This window comes from Cygnus atratus, chromosome 16 (genome assembly GCF_013377495.2).
Source record: "Cygnus atratus isolate AKBS03 ecotype Queensland, Australia chromosome 16, CAtr_DNAZoo_HiC_assembly, whole genome shotgun sequence".
Taxonomy (NCBI): Eukaryota; Metazoa; Chordata; class Aves; order Anseriformes; family Anatidae; genus Cygnus; species Cygnus atratus.
Window position 1 is genome coordinate 10,884,620 of NC_066377.1, and position 20,666 is coordinate 10,905,285.

The following is a 20,666-nucleotide window of genomic DNA, read 5'->3' on the forward strand; positions in this document are numbered from 1 at the left end:
GAGGTGTGCAGCGTGGACAGGCTCACGGTGCAAGCACGAGGCTTGAACAGCTCCATCCCAGGGAAGGACTGGCCGTGGGTAGAAGTGCTGGGAGGGACACAGCTGACGTGTCCCCCAGCCACCTGTGGGCTGAGCATGCCACCTGCATGGTGCCTGTCCCCATGCCACAGGTGGCAGATGTCCTGTGGGACCGCTGCCTGCAGCTGCAGCCCTGGGTGGGCACACGGCAAGGTCTCTGCTCCGTGCACACCTACGGGTGGTGATGGAGACAGCCCCCAGACCAACCCCCTGCAGCTTGTACCCGGCCCTGCACATCCACAACGTCCCACCTTGCGACTGCCAAGCTGGGCTGCACAGAGGGCTCCTCCACCACTACTCCGTCACAGCTCACAGAGAGGACAGAAACCGTCCCCACACGTTTATTCAGCACAACCACCAATAAGACAAACTCCAAAGGGAGATTCACACCCCAGGTCCTCAGCTCAGTTACATGTTAGGGTGTAAGGGGGAAGACACCGTGCTGACCGACACCTCCCCTTCTCCTAGGTAGGACGTGGTGAAGGGCGAGAGCTGGCTTCACGTGTTCAGGGAGGTATGAGAAACCTCAGGTCCTCGCCGGCTTTGGGGACAGGGTGTCCTGCAGCTAAAAATACAGAGACAAGTCAAAAAGTCAAGGCTAGCAAGAGGCAGTGGTAGGGTGGCTGAAGACAAAAACAGATCCTGTTTATTTATTTAGCCAGTGAATATCCAGCAAGGGAGACTGAAACCTCCTCACACATGCTGCTTGCATGACTGACAGGCTCCTGCCAACTGCAGGAGTCAAATTTCTCATGCAGACCCGGGGCTTCCCTGTCCCCTTCCCTCGCTGCAGGCTCACAGCCATTCCTGTGATTATTTCTAGCTGTGGCACCACGCAGGACATTGTGCAAGAACACTGTGAAACAGCGCAGGATGGATACTGCTGCTCCCTGGGGTTGCATTGACTCGGTGCCAGAGCAATGAGGGACTTGCCAGGAGGTGCTGGGTGCATCAACCCCATGAGCTGCTGGTAAAGCCCGTAAAATCCAAGCCCCTGCATGGCCCGTGCTCAGACCTGTCAAGAGTTTGGGGCATCCACACCGAAAATCCATCCCACCTGTTAACTCAGAGCAAAGCTCTCAGAGAGGCTTTGGAGTAGCATAGCCACACGGCAAGTCTGGGAACATGTCCTGAACCGTCCCCAGGAGATGTGCAGGAACCTGAGTCCTCCTCCTAAGTCACTTCCCTCCTGCTTTTTTTCTTCCACCTGGAGCGATGAACTTCACGGCAATTTCCTTCCTGGGCAACAATCTGGCCCCGCCTGAGCAGGGTGGTTGGACCAGGCGCTCTCCAGAGGTCCCTTCCAATCTCAAATTCTGCAAGAAGAGCTAGTTACAGCGTGCCCCAGCTGCCCCGAGCTCACTGGCATTTTATCCTTCACTACAATGAACAGGGACGCAGAGAGGGCTGCATCACCAGGGGAAGCTCCAGTGTGAACAGACCCATCACAACCAAAATATTACCAAAGCATTTTAATAAAGCGGGTCGATAAACCCCCCGTGCCACCTGAGACACACAGCTGCTACCAGCACACGTCTGCTTCCCACCTGCTCAGACCGGGAAGTCAAACAAACACGGACAGCCTGAACCAGGGGAGGGCTGGATATCACAATCCAAATCAGAATTTAATCTGGGCTCCAGAGCTAAGACTTGCCAAGATGCCACGAGTACTTCTGCAACAAATATTTGACACCTCATCCAGAAGAGGCTACTTATAGCGACGCCTTGCACGGCTTCTCATGGAATCGCAGCAATGCGGGGATGGAAAGGCTCTGTCTCAGGGCTGGGCACATCTAGCTGTGGGGCTTGGCAAGATCACCAGACTGAGTGCTCCACAGGTCCACGAAACCACTGCAAGATCAGAAACAAACCCAGTGAGCACACAGATCCAAGTATTTAAGTAAGGAAACAAAGTGGGAGGCTTGCTTATGACTTGCAGTTTTCCTTGCTGGGAGTTAAAATGGTTGCAGGCATTCAGCTGCTTTCAGCCAGTGCAAACAAGAGCTGACACCGACAGCCATCAAAAATACCAAAGGAGCACCACAAGGAGCCCCTGAAACAGGCTACATGCCAGCCTAAGCTTTCCATACAGGGCAATTCAATTTAATTTGCCTTACTTCATTAACCTCAATGGATTCACACCCGAGACCAGCGCTGAAAAAAAAATCAATTATCTATTTAACCTCATTGCCCTGATATTATTTCCTCCGCCCAATATCTGGCTCCCCACCTGAGAGCTGAATTCTTGCAGACCTGCCAGAAATTCGGGTGCAGACTCCATGCTCTAGGATAGCTTCACGCTGCACAACCGTTAAGGAAAGCACAGAGCACAAGTCGCTTTTGCTAGAGTGATTTCAGCAAGAAGCTACTGCAGCAGTATTAATAGAAAACTCCACTCAGGCCCACAAGTGCATCTGTTGCCCCTGCAACTGGCACTCGATTGCATGGATTCAGGCTCGTGTCTTGCTGTAGAAAATTGCCTCCTGGTCGGGACGCTGCAGATCTCCTGGGAGCTGACGGGAGGAATCGAGAGCCCGGCAGACAGGGCAGCCGAGCCCTGACCAGCTCCCCGCTGCGGTCGGTGGTGGTTCACCAGAGCTTCTAGGAGAGCTGACATGGAAATTCAGCAAAGGCGCATCCACTGCTCCACAGCTGCTGAGCTTTGGACAGAAATATCACTAAATCCCAGCTCAGTGCCCACCCAGATGCTCGTGCACAGCCCCACGTGCACCGCAGACCACGGTCCCTCCAAGCCGAGCACCCTCTGCCCACCCGGAAGGGTCTTTTATCCCCCCACGCCACGCAGACACCTCCTGGGACCCCACCTGCAGCAGAGGCAGAGTTTCCAGCCCCACGCAGCAGTGGGGCTGTGCGGGCCTCCCGGGAACACGTGCCCAAGCTGGTGCTTGCACCGCTCCAGCTGGGGAGGCTTATATTAATTCTGCACTAAATTGGATGGTTTGTTGTACACAAGCAATTTCTTTTTTTAATGAAATGGGTGTATCATTATGATTAGGCATAGTCGTTCCATTCAGCCTTTAATTAGATTTGTGTAATTAGAAATTCACCAAATTATTTCACAGAGTGGAAAAAATATTGCTTGGATGGGGTTATATAACATCGCGGCAGATCCCGCCGTAGCTCCCAGGGCTGACTGATAACCTGAGACAAATGACATCTTCCATTTTGAAGCCATCATACAGTGCGCGTAATTCTTAACTTCTGGCAGCTTCTGCATGGCTAAGAGGCAGAAATCAGGCAGGAGCAAGTGGAAAATATGACGGCCCGTTCCTACTGGTGTTTACCGCTCAGCTCGTCACCTGCCCACCTGGGGACGTTGATGCAGCAGCTGCACGGGAAGCACCATCTGGGCTCGCTGCAATGGCCAGTGCCAGCAGGAGCACAGGGCTGAATGAAAACGTCCCCAGGGGGCTGAGATACCTCCACTGCACAAAGAAATAAGCCCAGCCCAGCCTGCAGACTGGACAGTGCTGCAGCCGCCAGGGCACTGGTCCCGGAGCTGGGCTGGAAAGCAGTCGGCTTCATGTTCCAGAGCTGAAAAGCAATGATATCAAGAAAGTGGTTGCCTGATTTGGGCTTGTTTAGCCTACAAAAGGAAGGCTAAGAGGTGACACAGCTGCTTTCCAACAGGCTAGGCATCAGACCTTCACATGGGAGCTAAAGGAAGGTTTGCCACACAGCCATAAGCTGGCGGTGAACACTCGAGCAATGCAGCATGCAGCTACCAGTGCAGGAGAGCTGGGCAGGCTCCCCTCCCATGTAAGGAGGCGGAGGTGTCTAAGAAAAGCCCCCAAAGCACATGCTTGGGGTTGCTCATGGGCAGCTGTGATACAGAAGACCTGACACCCCAAGTTGGGTGCTGCCTTGCAGTCCTTCGAGCCCACACGCAACGTGCACTAGTGCAAGAGGTTGATCCAGGCATGTCTGTTTTAGTGTTCAGAAATTTTTCATTCATTCATTTACTGTCTTCAGGCACTACTAATCAGAAAAATAATCCTGAAAATATATTTCTTACTCTAAGGTCATTTTCAGGAAAGTACCTTCATCCGTCCATCAAATCCTATCACCAAGATAGAAGAGAGAGGACATCTTTTCCAACAAATACAATACTTGTTAAAGGTCCAGATACAGAGTAAACAGCTATATTTATAATATATATACACATTATAATAGCTATATATATATAAATACAGCTTGGAGCCCATAAGTGTGCATGTGAGAGAAAGAGTTCCTTCATGGCCTCCTGTCAAAAACACCTTACTGCCCTTCATCTCAACACTGCCCTTCCTGACGCAACCACCTCTCTTCAGAGCAATATCCTCCTCTCTCTGTCCTGGATCACCAGGCACCACTGGCTTTGTAGCAGAGGAGTTCACTAATTTCAAGATAACCTGCCCGCCACAAAGAAACATTAACATAAAACCAAGACAATATAAAAAGGTTATCTGATCAACTTTCTTTGGACATACCTAATATAGAGCTTTCCCCTAAATCCCCTCTTTCTTGAAGGAATATTTCTAAATTTGAGATCAACTTAATCTAGCCTCATACTTCTGGAAATGCCGCACAACTCATGTTTTACCTCCACATCTCACACGGAGGCATTGACAGAGTGCCACTGCTGGAGAAAAGCCAGCTGACACCACACATCACCCTCCGGATAGCACCAGTCTCAGTGTCCTGCCACCAAAGAAATGGAGTCTCACTTTAAATATTACTGTGCTCGGCCAAAAATGTGGAGGGAAGTCCAAGCTGGCGTCAAGCACTGCCTTGCTCGTCCCCTCTGTCTGATCAGCACCTGCGGGGACCCTCTGGCAATGTTCTTTGCAGGCCTGCCCACTAAAAACGCCCCCGCTGATTCCCCAAAGGGCTTACCTGGTGCAGCGCACAGGCTAAGGGAACAAAGGATGGAATAGCAGGGAAATTGTCAGCTGAAGGACACGGGAAAGCATAAATTCAGCATTTTTTCCTTCACTTTATGTGTATCTCTTAACAGTGCTGCTGCGAGCAACACCAACCTTGCATCTCCATATGTTTGCAGTGGACCCAACCCAGTGGTTACTGATTTCTCTTGAAGTGTTCACGGAGCCCCTGGATGTCTCGAGTCTCATGACAATCCAAAATCCCTACCCGGGGGGCTGAGCCCCCAGAACAAGAGGCATCTCCAAGCCCAAGACACAGCCATCGCCAGGTGCTCCCTCCCTGCCACCCAAACAGCCCTCGAGGTCAGGCTGGATGGGACTTTGGACAACCTGGTCTAGCGGAAGGTGTCCTTGTCTGTAGGAACCGGGTGGTCTGTAAAGTCCCTTCCAACCCAAACCATTCTGTGGCTCTGTGGTGACAGCCTCGTCCATGCAAACGTGGCACCTCTCCCACGTGCTCCAGTGCCACCTCCCCAGTTTGCGCAGGAGACGGCTCGCGCCCTCTTGCACTTGGGCCATGGATGGGCATCCACGGGGATCTCCCAGCCAGATTGCCCAGAGCTCCTGAGAGCTCTGAAATCTACACTCTGGCTCAGCTCCGTCTGTGCTGAGGTAAGGCAGGATTTGAAAGACGCTGGAAAAGACAGAAAAAGGATGCTCTAACCTGTGGAATCATAGAATCAATAAGATTGGAAAACCCCTCCAAGATCATCTGGTCCAACCATCCCCATACCACCACCATCACCCACTAAACCATGTCCCTAAGCACCATGTCCAACCTTCCTTTGAACACCCCCAGGGATGGTGACGCCACCACTTCCATGGGAAACCCATCCCAATGCCTGACTGCTCTTTCTGAGAAGAAATGTCTCCTCATTTCCAGCCTGAGCCTCCCCTGATGCAACTTGAGGCCATTCCCTCTATTCCCATCCCTGGTTACCTGTGAGAAGAGACCGACCCCAGCTCCCCACAGCTTTCTTTCAGGTAGTTGCAGAGAGCAATGAGTTCTCCCCTAAAGCTCCTCATGAGCCTTCTTCTTAGATGTTTTCCATTACATTGCCTCTCAAGGAGCAGTGCTGTGGTGGGTGGGAAAACGGGGAGCCAATTACACAAACAACAACGATACACAGCATTTGATTAAGGAGCACTTTAAAGAAACTCCTTAACAAACATTTGAAGGACCCCTAATAGATGTTTGCAGTCATATTTGGAGCTAATTTAAACAAAATGTTTATTTGCACAACCAAGGAAGAGTCAAATTATGAAGCGAAGTCTTGTTTTCTTCCTCTCCCAGAGCCTTCCGCCAGGTCCCTGCTCCTCCCACATCTCCCAGCCCTGTCTGCTGGGATCGGACTCTCCCTTCCCACCTGCAAGCTTTTAGGCCAGAAGTGCTCATTTGCTCATTGCAATCACAAGGCAGAGTGACTCTTAGAAACCCTCTAACTTATCAGGCCAATCCCAAATAAGCAGCGCAGCTTGAATTTCAAACATTTTTTGAAGCTGAACAACTCTGAGAGCTCATCAACAAAGCCACTTGATGAACATGTCTGGGAGAAGAGACGGACAAGTCTGGCAGAAGTCTCATCTCTGAAGCCGTGGCTGGTACAGCAAAGGCAGCAGTATCCACAGGAGCTCCTGGCTATGCAGTGTAGCTGCTTACCCCAGCATTAGGCACATTAAACCACGTCTCCCTCCCCCAAAAGAAGAAAAAACAACAAAGAAAGTGTCATGGGAGCACAGAAATCTAGTGCTTTAGTGCAGTACCAAAATCTTGGGCAGCCATCAAGTTTTTCCAAGTTTCTCTTCCTCCAAACAGCCTACGTCTTTGTGCAGGATGCTTCACAAAGTAATGTAACAATAAAAAAATAACAGTAAACAAAGCGTAGGTGCAAAAGGTATTTGTACGGTAAGCTGGAACTTAGGAGAGTGCAATTTCACTTTACTTAAAAGCAGAAATATTGAATTGTAGCACAAAGCTACCCCTCAAAACAGTCACTACAAAACATACGTGAGGTGAATGGTTCTAAAAGGAGGAAAATGAAAATGAGCTTGCAAAAATAAATAAATAGAATAAATCAGGGCTGAGTAATCAGCTAGTCCCAGCAGAACTCAGACCCACACACCTGAGACAGACCTTGACCCTCTGTTTCTATGACATCCAAGAACAAATCCTGGATATTCAAATACTCAGTCTTTCAGAACTTTACAACTCTCTGGTGCTTTTTCTCTGGAATAAAGTTTCCTCTGATCAGGACTAAAACAAAGGGTCATTTTCATAAACGACTAGCTGGATTGCCCACAATTGCCAAGGTCTGGGCAGAGTGCTGGCCACACTAAGGTCTCTGGAACCAGCCCCATGACAAAAAGGATGCTGAGTTTGGCCATTTTAGCCACTGTGTCCCAACCTGAACCCATGCTGGGCTCTTGCACCATGTCTCTGGTGGCCTCCCCACCTGCACTAGACACTTAGGACCTCAAGAGACGAAGCCAACGATCACCACTAAGCCCCTCTTCCATAGACGAGGGACTGAAATCCTAACCCACAGAAGCTTTTCACATCTCAGCATGCCATTTTTTCTGCCTGATTTGAATTTAATGCTTACAAAAAAAAAAAAAAAGATAAAGCAAAAAGTGTCTTCCAAATTCCCTGCAAACCAAAAATGCTGAGAAGGCATGGTTTAGGTAAATTCTATTTGAGAACCCCAAACTTCTACCTGAGGACATTTGAAATTGCTTAGATTCACCACGATGCCCTAATAAAAGAAATACAAACATGAAAAAAACCTCTACCACAAGCTGTAACTTGAAACAAAGAAGCTGAATTTACAAAACAGACTTTGGAGTGGGGTGGGACTTTTTTATTTTCAGTTCAACATTTTTCATGCAGGAAACTGGCACTGAAATCATCTATGTTTTTCCAAGCATTTCAGATTTGATGAAAGAAACTATTTTATGAAAAAGATGGCATTCAAGATCTCTTTTGGACCGATTACATGAAACAATCTTGCAATGACTAAGTATTGATTTACCTAAAGGTACTAAGTGGGTGGTAATTAGAAGAGGGCAGCTTTTCATACACTCAGGAGAAATGCATGTTCACGACAGTGCATCCCACATGGTGCATAACACCACCACCACAGGGGCACCAGAATAGGTCCGCCCTTGCCAAAAATCCTTGCCCAGTAAGGTAATAATCTTTCAGTTGCTATTGCAGTGTACTCAGGAATTTCCTGCTTTCTTAAGATTTTGGGGTTTTGTTTCTTTTTGTTGCTAACCACGCTGGAACCAGTCACTGGAGCTTCCTGCAGCTGCTGGGAGAAGGCCCACTACCCTCCAGTGACACAGGACAGCTTCACCTCTCTCCAGTCCGTCTTCCAATTACAGAACCTAGGCGAGACTCAGCTGTGCACTCGGTGCAGTGCAGCAAGGCCTGCAGGAAAGGGCTGGCGGGACTGAGATGGGGAAGCCCAGCGAGGAGGGACCACCCACGTCAGGCACGAGGCAGCCCTCGCAGTCTGCTGACAACCACAGGGCCTTTCAAGTGAACACCAGCCTACAACACCATTCCCAGATCTCTCCACCATGTCTTTGGGAATGTCACCCTGGCACCTGGACGAGTTCTTTGGAAATACATAGGAAATGCGGTTTGCTAGGGGAGAGCAGCATCAGGTCTGCCTGGATAAGGCACAGGGAGGATCTCACTGTCCTCCTCAGCTGCACAGCAGGAGGCCGGGGAGAAGACGGAGGCAGGCTCCCCTCAGCGGTGCGCACAGACAGCACAGGAAGCCCTTAGCACAAGCTGGCACATGGACAAGCACGTTTACCATGACAGCTGTCAAATGTTGGAGCAGAGGCCCACAGGAATGGTGACATGCCCATGGCTGGACATATTTTGAGCAATCTGTTCTAATCTGTTTCTGTTTTGAGAAGGGACTCAACCAGGGACCGCCACAGGCCCTCTCCTACCTAAATTACTCCATCCTGTGAGGTTAGGAGAACCGTATTGGGGTGGCAGAACCTTCCTCTTGGTCCCGAGATGCCTGAAGGACAGCAGTCCTTCATCTGCAGAGCAACAGGCAAACCAAACCAACAGGGAACCTTTTAATTGTAATTAAATGTGAATGTCTTTTCTGAAGGGCTACAAAGGGCTACCTGAACACACTGTTGAAATCAGAGGGAATGACAGACCTCTAAATGAAATGCCAGCCCTTTGTTCAGAATACCACGTGTGTCATCTGTAATACAATCCCTACTACAAGAACTAGAGCAGTCCTGTCCCCCACCCTGGCTTCTGCATTGTGTATCATCTACAAAGCAACTCAAAACTTCCATGAAATCCAAAACACAAATCGCTCGCTAAGCCCCATGAGTCGATAGCAGATTTCACAGCTGGTTCACATTCAGGGACCTGGTGTGAATCCTCCAGCTCATGGTCACAGCAGGAGCGGCTCCAGCAGTTGGAAAACTCCCGCAGGTGAGGCGAGGCGCTCTCCCCTGCGAGACAGCGGGGTCTGGAGAGCCCCCGCGGTTCAGCCGAGGTCAAAGCAATGAGGCAACCGCAACCGTCCCCTGCTTGCTCAGCAACTTTCAGCTGGGTTCTCCTGGCTCACTTTATTGACACAAACGGTTTAAACCCTGCCAGGACAGACAGAAGCAGCTGTGCACAGAGGCAACATCCTCAAGCAGACATCCAACATTTTGGAAAGGGTCTTGCTTAGGGAGCACCCCAACATGAGTTTCTTTCCCATAGGAAATACCTACCACGACTTTGAAAGAGCTAACCCAAGTCCTGAGCTCCTTCCTTCACCTGAGCAGTTTCTGATGCCAGCCGAGCTCCTGCAACAGCCGCAGCACTCGCCTCCTCCCTCTGCCAACACTGGCTCCCCCAGACCCCCAGCTGTTGGGCCCCTGCTTTCCAGATGCCTCAGCACACAGCAGGGGCGAGCCATTACAGTTCACACCAGGCTATGCGACCCCATGCACGGACACTAGCTGGGAGCCTGGGAACACTATCTCAGAGAGTGGGAGAGGCAGCCCCCGCTGCCATCTCCACGATGACAGTCCTGCTGTGCCCTTCAGTGAGGGTGGAGCTGCCACGGATTAATGGGAGTTTGTCACCACCTGCTGCCTTCTGTTTCTGCACCCAGCAGATGTGACAGCCCAGCTCTGCAGGGGTCCTGACACATTGCCCCAACACCCCTCCGTTCTCTCCTGGGCAGACTGACTGCCCATCACTGTTGTGTCTTTAGGAAGACAGAAGGATGCTAAGTATGTGTCTGCATAGCCAAATGGAACAGTCACAGCAAGATGGGGAGGTGTAACGATGCCGTAATGAGCTTGCAGGAGAGAGCATGGCTAATAACTGTAGTGGTTGCTGCCAGCCAAAATCCGCCCTGCTTTCTATGGTCACAAACCTGTGCCTTTCATGGACTACAGTCACGCCATTCTCCCAGGCAGCCTTGTCCCAGGAGAGAAAACACGCTGATGTCTGTTTCTTAGGATCACGTCCCTCTTCAAACACAAGCAGTAAGTGCTTGCAGCTCCCCCAAACTTCAGTGGGACTTCTGGCATCCTCCAGAAAGAGCTCAGCACACATGGCACCAGTCCACAGATGCCCAGCTCAGCAGCTCAGTGAGCAGCTCTGGGCACGGAGATGTGAGGAGCTGGCCCTTCACATGCCACTGTCTGTTCAACACAGAGCTAGAATGCTGAGAAATAAAAGATCAAGATCATTCATGCAGCCAACAGCCCAGAAACCCCCCAAGGGTGAGGACTGGTCTCCACAAACCCAGGAGTCCCCTGTGGGACAAGCAGCTTTCCCCATCACTTCTGCTCTAAATACAAACAGTGCAGACTTCCAGACCCATGTGCATGAGGCATGTGAAAGCAGCTGTAGGACATACGATTCCTTGACAAAATCTTAGTTAGGGTCTTAGTCCCATATGGGAATTGCACTTGTGTGCAAGAAAGGTGGGTTTTAGCTGCCAACAAGAAAATAAAAATAATACAAAATTCAAGCCACCATAACAGGGACTTTCACTCCTTCCAAATCATTATTTACTTGCCAGATCAATGTACGAAATAGGAGCACTTGGTCCAGTGAGAGCACTTCTTGAATGAGGGTCTCTGGAGCAAAACAAAGGGAAAAATAGCCAAGAAAAATAATGCAGTATCAGATACAAGGATCTGCTGATAGGGACTGAGACTCTCAGCTGAGTAAAAGAACAGGGAAAAGCAGTTGTAAGCTTCTATTTGCTCTCAGTTTTTCTCCCAGTGATTGATGGATGGAGGGCTGTTGGGGCTAGGCAAGAGGAAGAAAGGCCACGGTAGCACCCCTCCAAGATTTAAAAATGAAAGTCCGGACACAGGCACACAAGTGATTGATATCCATGGATCTTTCAGAGCCACGTCAGTCTGAACAGGGCCTGTAACACTGTCCCTGCAGCAGGACCTTCCTCCAGGGACACCAACCAGCTACATTTACACTGCTGCTCTTGCCTTATGCCCAGCCACCCCATGATGTCTGCAGTCCTATAATTTCCAGTTATATCTGGCAAGTAAAGAACATCTGAGAAAACCTGTTTCCTCCAGATACACTCTTCTGTTAGCATGGCAGGTGGTGCACAGCCGCTGAAGACCTACCTTTCTCCAGCATGGCAACGTGCATTTTCATACCAGCCACCACTTATCCTCAGAGCAGCAACCAGCACCATAAACAGAAAGAGCACATAGACGGAGACAAAGAGAAAGAGACCAGCACAGCTGGTCCCACCTGGGTACTGCTGGAGATGCCTACAAAAACATTAATGCCTGCTGGCTGCCCTGCTCACGGACTGGGGAGGCATTGGAGGCAGAGGCACGGGCAGATCTGGCATCACCGTGGTGCTGAGCAACACCCCCAGCACACACTGGCCCAATCTGACAGGCATCCTCAGCAGCCTGGCTTAAATAAGCATTTCGCCAATGTCAAAAAGCATCATCCCTGGTTTGATTTCAGAGATGGGTACTCTTCTAACTCCCAAATTTAGCCCAAATTTGTTCAAAATTGATTTCTCATTGGCTTAAGGGAAGAAGAAAACAGGTTGGAGCTAAGCAGATGCGTGCAGTTCAGAAAACACAGAGGTCTTGTTTTGTTCTGAAGATGCAAGGCAGGGATATCAAGCTGGGATTTCTACTTCTGCATACAGACAACACAGCTCAGTCTTTTCCCTGGTGTCCCCATGCTTTCGGGAGGAAGGCAGGACCACGGCCCTGCACTAATAGGAGCCAGTGCCTGCTCCCAGCCAGCCCAAGAGATTGTGATTTAGCAAAGGGCAGCCTCTTGCTCTGTTTGCCTTTCTGCCCATTCTCCCAGAATCCAATTTAAACAAATTTTATTGGTACTAAGGCTAGATCATATGAAACATATGGCAGAATACATTAGAGAGGAAGCCACCTATCTTTATATGACAAATGTCTACATACAAGGTTCAGCACCTAACTTTATTGCTGGCATTACACACAGCTTGTCTTTCTGCCTTCCCTCCATCTGTTGTTAGGCTTGGCTTTTCAAAAGTGCCCAGGGAAGGTAGATGGGACTACTAAATACCCTTGGAAGTCACTAAGATGCAAGTCAGTAGATACTTGGGCTCTACTGAAAGTCCTGCTGTTAAACACAGTATACTAAATTCAATCTTGCCTTCATATTATGCCTTGCATTGCAAGGGAGCCCCAAACACTTTGCAAACACGACATACACTGCCTGATCTTCACCTGTTGAGGCACACCTGGACTGCAGTCAGGCTGCTACTCAACGTCCCCCGTGACAGTGCAGAACTGACCTTCCCCAGAGCCACTGATTAGCCATCAGCAGGGCAGCATCCCAGGCGCCCCCTGGCCTCCTCCTGTCTGCCAGGCTGCTGCTCCTCCTCTTGCAAAAAAACAAAACAAAACAAACAACAACAACAACAAAAAACAAACATAGTCTTTCAATGAAAAAAATTTTCCATGAGAAATTATGCTCGGCCAAGTTTCTCAGCCCATCTACTTACAGGGCATAAAGGCTCTTCTACATACAATCACCACTGAAGTTCAAGGCTGACTTTCTTCTTGGGGTCCATGGACAGGAGGAATAACAATTACAGATATATAGATTTTTTTTTAATGTACTTTTCTGCTACACAGATTAAAAAGTGTTGCATGGATTGACACTGCACGGACAAGCATTAGGAATCCAGGGCTCACTGGAGAAGGAAAGATCAGACACAGGCTTGAGACGTTTCTCTGACTGCACCGTGTCTCCGCAGAGAACCAGAGAGGTCCACAGAGACTCTACTAGCTGCCAGGCACCTCAAAATTATTTTTTTTATTTCTTCCCATTCATAGGAAAGATGTTTTTAACCTCATCTCTTTTTAATAGTGTGGATGGTGCTAAATACCCTGGACCCTAAAGTCCATCCATTATTTTCACCTAACCTCTGGCCATAGTGCCTCCTTAAAACTGCAAGAACTGAGCACTTCCTCGGGATTTTTGTGCTGGTCCACCTCAAACCTCCCTGCGATCTTTTGTCTCTGCCTCATCACTGATGCAGAAATGCTACAGAGATGCCAGACTTATCTGTATCGCTGTCACTCCAGTCTATTATCTCAGCAGTCTCAAATGTGCATTTTTCCACCATGAAAGCAAGTTGCGCAGATGAGCAGCAACAAAGCATTTTGCTTACACCAGGAGCCCGGAAATCTTCTGTGACACCAGAAAAGGGCTTCTCCAGGGCTCAGACTGATCACGGCCAGATAATCAGGCAATAGCTTGCTGAACTGTGTGGATCAATTCACACCCACATTTTAAGCTATGAACACCTGTGACTTGCTAAGCCATCTCTCCGCAGCTGCTTTTTAGTGGGCTTCTCCCTATCGCAACTAGAGACAATTCCCTGCCTTTGGCTCCTGCGTCTGGAGATGTCTCCGCTGGACAGATGGTGACCTGGCCATCTCCAACTAGCAGCACCAAAGGCAGAGATGGCAGCAAGGATAGTTTGGCCACATCCAGCCTGAGGTAGGGAGACAAGAGCCACAGCGACACCCAGGTGGTTGCAAACCGATGCAACCCTCCTCTACTCAATACCTCTGCCTGTTGCTGGCAGGCTGGAGCGTGACACAGCAATACTTCAGAGCAAGGCAGCAAAATAAAAATGCTCACCATAAAGCATGAAGACAGCGCTAATTCACCAAGAAATGGAAGATTTTGGGGGGTGGGGTGGTGTACAGAAAAGGCTGGTAGGGAGAGGCAGAGGAGAACGGTTCAGAGAAGGCAGCTGGAAGCAGAGCAAACGCAAGCACTCGCTTGCTACTCGCATCCTGAAGCTCCTCGTGCTGCAGAGGCAGGGCACGCACTGCACCCACAGGGCTGTTCAGCATGAGCATCCCTCTGAAGCACACACTTCAGAAGGTCACAGACGGGTCCAAGCAGCTGGACCTGCATGGAAAAGGGAATCGGTGTCGACTTTCTGTTCCCCTTATGAGAGCACAGGCAGCAGCTGACAGCCCAGCTCCTGGACCCATCCAGGCCCTGCCACCTCTTCTCCTAGCTCAGCGCTCGGGACGGGCAGAGACCTGACTGTGCTGCACCATCCTGGGGGCTGCTGCCCTTAATTCACCCCAGCAAACAGTGCAAGCTCAGCCTTGCACCCAGCCAGAGGCAGGATTCACACACAACCTGCAATCTTTCAGTTCTCCTTGTCTTTAGATGGTCTTAAAAGCAGCTCAGCACTTCTAATCACAAATGCAGTCACATGGAGCCTTATCAAGGGGCCTATGCAAGCCAAGCATGTCAGTAAAGCTTGGAACACCGCGTGTATTCCCCCAAGATGCTGGGTGTGGGACGTTCCTCTGTCAATCTCTCATTGAACCCACCACCCTCTAATTTTACCAAACAGCAAAGGACTCAAATCCAAACCTTCTCTCCAGCAGCACAATATCTTGCTTTGATCCAACGCAGACATGCACAACCACCCCTAAGTGCACACAGAGCAGGAGAAACAAGGCTTAGAAATATAGTAGTAAAGGGCATATTCCTACCAATTCACTGCTCTTTGGTCTGGATAGCAGCATCCATATAAGCCTCACAAGGAAAAATGGTTTGCAGGGAGACCCTGGGGAGCCAACCTGGGTACACATGGCTCTCCAGGTCCAGCTACAGAACCCAAGGGACACGGTGGCGCCTTGAGGGTGTTATTTACTGTATAGATATGAGATACATAATCAGATAGAAATAGGTAGCTTTGTCCAACATCTTCAGGAGAAGCAGGATGAGAACTCAGCTCTTTGGACCCCTTGCAATGCCTCTGCTACAAGTCCAGCAAGCTTCTCCTCTTTTTTTTTTTTTCATGGCACTCTCACCTGCAGGTTTCAGACTCTTTGTTGACTGCTCACCCACAGGCAGGCAAGGATGAGGATGAGATTCACGGGCCTCAAAGCAAGGCTCTGCACTCGAACACCTTGATTTCCAAGAGAAGTCTGGGTACAGGCACCGATCCTCACAAACACGAACTCCTCTGCATTCAGAGCCATTCCTCTGGACAATGAATTTCCTTTTGCTGCAACTTTCTAGGCTGAAAAAAATCTGGTATAGCTCAAGACGGCATTTGGGATGGTATTGTGCTCACCCCACCCACAAATTGGAGGTTCCAGTCTCAGAGCTAACACCTCTTGAGAGCCAGGATGAAGCCTTGGCTCCTCAGCTTTATACAAGTGATAAACACCAAATATTGAGCCTTTCATAAATCAGCAATTGATGTTAAAAAAAAAAAAAAGTAATTACTTTACAACTATGTTTAAGGCCATTGCTCATTTTGGTCCTAGCTCTTCTGCAGACTTCTCAGAGCACAATGAATTAATTGGGGTATTGAATTAGCAAGGTTAGATCCAATTACCTCAATTTGACCCAGATGCTTTAACCAACATTTTTCTAATATATGGGAGCTCGTTATCATGCAAATTCACCTCTACCCCAAGCAGAAAAGTGATCCATCTCAGAGCAGCCTTTCCACGTGTGCCTTGCTGACCCTTGGGCGCCTTGTCGTCTCTTGGGTGGGGGAGGGCAGCAACCACAGCCACCGCTACCCACACTCTGCAGCACCTCAAGGGAGCACTCTTTCCATTTCCACTGAAATTCAGAGCCGGAGGAAGGAGAAACACATTTCTTGCAGCAGCTGGCCCTAAGAAAACTCCAGAGAGCTGAAGAGGTTTCTCAGTACCAAGGGGCAGCTGCTGGGAGGTGACAGCACCTGGGGCAGGCGCAGTAGACCGCACCGCTCCCCTCCACATCCCAGAGGCGCTAACATCAGTCACCAGCAGCAGCCACAAATATTTAGGCACCTAAGGGACGTGTGTTAGCCACACCACGTGAACCTCTTCTCCATACAAGGAGGAAACTCTTACAAGATCTGCAGGCGAGGAGCAAATTGAGGGAACAGCAAGGATATCTTTGGAGGACGAGCAGCGGACACAAAGGTAAATGCTAACGCTGATGCTGTCAAATGAGAAGTCACAACTTCAGCTGGACCGACACAGATCACGTCACCAAGCTCACAGCAATCCTGGACAACAGGGGTTTTGGCAAAAAAAAATAAATCTTCAACAGAACAGTTTCCATTTTCCTGAGAATGTGTGCTACTATGTTGTTGTTGTTACTTTTTTTCCTCTCCCCTCTCTGCAATAAGAAATACAACAGAAGAAAAGAGCTGTTTGTGTTTTTTTTATGAACTAATATTTCAAAACATCAAACTCATCCCCATTTTGATATGCTGTTTAATGGCATTCAGCAGCGTGTTCCAGGATGGTGCTGCAAAACAAAACACTGCAACAAGAAACACCAGATCCTCTGAATTTATTTTTATTCTGCAATGACTGCTTTTCCTGTTTCAGGTGTTTTTGTCAAAATGTCAGATATTGAAGCTTTAGGCTCTCCTGCAGACAAGTTCCCATTTCCAGAAAACCTCTGAAGAGGGTGGTGGGGTGCTGCTCTCCGCCTGCCAGCAGCAGCAGCTCTGGGTAGGGCTGCAGCCCACAGCAGGAGACCACCCAGCTCCTGTCCAGAAGGGACACCTTCTGCTAGGCTGGATTGTCCAAAGCCCCATCCAACCTGACCCTGAACACTTCCAAGGATGGGGACAACTGGGTCCACAACTTCTCTGTGCCACGTTAGAAAAGACACAGCTCAGCCTCCGTGTTTCTTGCTGCAGCCTGTCGGGTGCTACGCCTCTGACTCGCTAAAAACCAGCCCTAAGCCTCATCTCTCATAGCAAGGAGGCGTCATGCAACAGGGCCTCACACACGGCCTTCCTATGGGAGGTCACTCCACCTCCCTGCATCTATCTGGCACCCCCAAATCCCTGGGCTTGGATGCCTGAGGTCCCCTCCTAGGGCTTCCCGCACCGCCGCAGGACTGACAGAGCTGGCCCGCTCCCCCTGCAGTGCGGAGCAGCCCCCAGCTCCTTGCATCAGCAGCACCTACCACGGAGGGAGGACCTGGTCAGGGTCTCACCTCTCCCTGGTCCCAAAGGCAAGAGTTAGAGCTGAAGATGCAACTCGTGCAGGGCTGGGGTGGCTTCCCCGCTTACACCCCCACCAAATATAGATGTGAAATAGATCAAAGCAAACACGCTCATTGAATAGGTGCTCACTGCTGTGAAGAAGAGTTGCGTAACCCAGCCATGAACCCTTCCTGCCTGCTTCTGACTGAAATCACGCATATGTGTGTGTATATATATATGTATATATATATATATATATTATCTTCCCCTGACATTCTCTTATAACAACTGCCAAGCCTACCAAATGCAATTAAAACTAAAAGTCACTCTTAATTTCTTTCCCTTCTTTTGAACAGGTTTCATCATCTTTGTTATTTATTTTTTTTAAATAAAAAGCCCTGAAATGGAATAGCAACCGAAGTCAAAACTTCAACAAACACAATTTGATATGCAGGAACAAAACCCCAGCCTGACTGAATAGCTGTTCCTCCAGGATTCCCAGACACACAGCCTTAGAGATCAGGGGAGCGGAGGGGCTTTGTGCACAAAGCTACAAAATAAAAATGAAATGTGTTGGGCCAAGAAGAAAGCAAATTAATAAGGGTATTGCTTTCTGCAGGTACCAGTTTCAGCTGGCTGTGTTACTTCCTGCAAGTCTAACTGGGAGGGGAGGCAGGTAGCCCAGCAGTTGCTTAGTAAACTTCACCATTATATACCACAAGGTCCCAATTTTCCCTGCTACATTGGATTCACTGTGCCTTGACATACTCAACTGTTCTTCACTCTGTTCTCCTTCCTCATCCGCCTCCCCTCATTTTACTGTGACATCCAGGTCTGGCTACCCAGAAGCCTTCCTAATCCCTATAGGAGCGGGCTGGAGAAATTCTCCTGTTCAGCCCCAAGAGAAGCAGCAGGACAGCACGTTGGAGCATCGTCGTGTGGTAGGATGCCATTTGCTTTATGAACGCAGCTTCAAGGCTGCATCCAAGGCCAGTTATGCTGTGACTATCCGTAAGCGAAGGCTGTGCTTGCCAGTCCAAGGCAGCCCTTCTCCTCCCTGCACAACACCATGGAGGAGGTGGCTTTGCATATGTGGAAGGAGCATCCTGCACATGCCTCTGTGTTATGGCAAGAGCAGATGGTCTGAAGATAGCAGAGGTAAGAGTCAAGCAAAAGCTGAAGCCATAAAATTAATGAATTGTTCATCTGTATCTGCATCAATGCATGCACCAGGCACGGCAGAGGTGTGCTGTAGGTGGCATGGCCATCAGCATGTGTACAAGTGGAAAAGGCACTCCAGCATCAGGAAAAGGAAACAAGACCAGGGCAGACAGCACCTCACACCTCTCCAGCAAGGTCTTGGCTGCGCTCGACTCTCTGCATCACTTGGGTCCTGCATCACCAAGGTCCTCCCCACAGCAGACCTCTCTCTCTGTCCCTCCCAGCAGAGATGGAAAGGTGATCAGCAGCCCCACCTCGGCTGCTGTTCTTCACCAAAGAAGTCGTTCTTTCACGACGCCAGTTCTGGTGGAAGGCAAGGCAGATGCAATGGCTTTGCTAAGATCAGTGTCCTGAGATACCTCCTGCCAACACGAGTCTGTGACCAGTTTTAACCGCACCTCGTGTGACGAAGTGTCGTTGTCCTCAGGTCCGTACCCTGATGGGTCGTCTTCCCACACAGCCTGGCACTGAGATGGTATTGATCATTTCCTAATTAAGCACAAAAACATCTACCCCTCCAACCATAAGGTCACAAGCAGACTGCTCTCTGGAGTGACTCCTCACTGGCTCACCGCCTGCTTCCATGCATGCCTCTGGACAGTACCAAGGATTTATACACTTCATCTTCTGTCATTTTCTACCCTGGAGGAAGCAAGCCTCTAAATTGAATTATCACAAAGAAATCAATTCCAGATCAAACCTCTGTGAAATTATAATTGCTTTAATGATCTGCAGGCTGGAATAGACAGGGCCCAGGGAAAGCGCCACATAATTTTCCCCTTCTATTCATAAAACTCCTATAGGAATCAGCCTTTGTTCGCAAGGAGCATTAGTGTTTTCTAATTATGTATTAATTTAATCTACTATTAATTTTCAATTATTGTTATTACACAGGCACTTCCTTTTCCCCCAATGTGAGTGCAATGTAAGATGCTGAATTCCAAATAGCTCTGTGGTAAGCTGACAGGCAGCAGATTAGCCTATAAAAAGAAAAAAAAAAGAAAAAAAAAAACCTTCAACAACTAATTTTGATGAAGACATTCCAACCAAACAGAAAGGAATATAAAAAGAGAGAAACAAACCTTTCTGACTCATCCAAAAATTCTATCAGCAGCCTGATTCGCCTAGAGGCTTAAATCACTCAGGTATAGCATGTCTGTAAAGTCTTTCATTACAACTGACATTTTGACAAGCATAAAAAACCTACAACAACCCAACTCACAACATCATGGTCAGTTAAAAAATAATTATTAACCACATAACAAAGACATGCAAGGAAATGAAGTTTCAGTAACTTCTTTCCTCTCTAAAGATGCTACTGGATGTTGTATTAAAAAAAAAAAAAAACAATCAAGTATTCTCCCTTTATTAATTGTAGTTGCAAAAATAGCTTAGGATATTCTTTATTACACGTTAGGAAGAAGATAACTGACACTACTGCGACCAGAGCTGGCCTGGATGGAAGGCAGGAGCTTCTGCAAACACGGATAGATTTAATTCTTGAATTTCACATTCCAGAGATTCTGCTCATCAGAAAGCTGCTGGCTCTAGGGGTAGACTCTCTTTACTATGGAAAAAGATACCAAGGGGGAAGAGGAGGCACCTGGAAAGCACAGGGCATTTCAACCCCATCAGCTCCTCCTGCCATTTCCATAGATTCTGGGGGGAGAGGCTCACAAGAGGGGATGGAGAACGCCTGCTTGTGGGCTCTGGGCCAGCCTGCACTGGCTGGCAGAACGCGCTCACATTTGCCATACACAGCAAGAATCACATCCAAGAACCACTAAGCTGGTGAGACTTTCCAAAGGTTTCAATCGCTTTGGATCAGACAGATTCACACACTTCCAGCACGCATTCAAAACAAAGAATTAAGCAATTAACGAAATACTGTGAAATAAAGGCCTGGGAAGTG

The 20,666-nt window shown here is 48.9% G+C and overlaps 1 protein-coding gene across 4 annotated transcripts in view; it reads right to left on the reverse strand.

The window, feature by feature from the left end:
* RALY (RALY heterogeneous nuclear ribonucleoprotein) overlaps positions 1-20,666 on the reverse strand; it is a 120,564-nt gene that overhangs the window by 84,911 nt on the left and 14,987 nt on the right. The window lies entirely within an intron of this gene.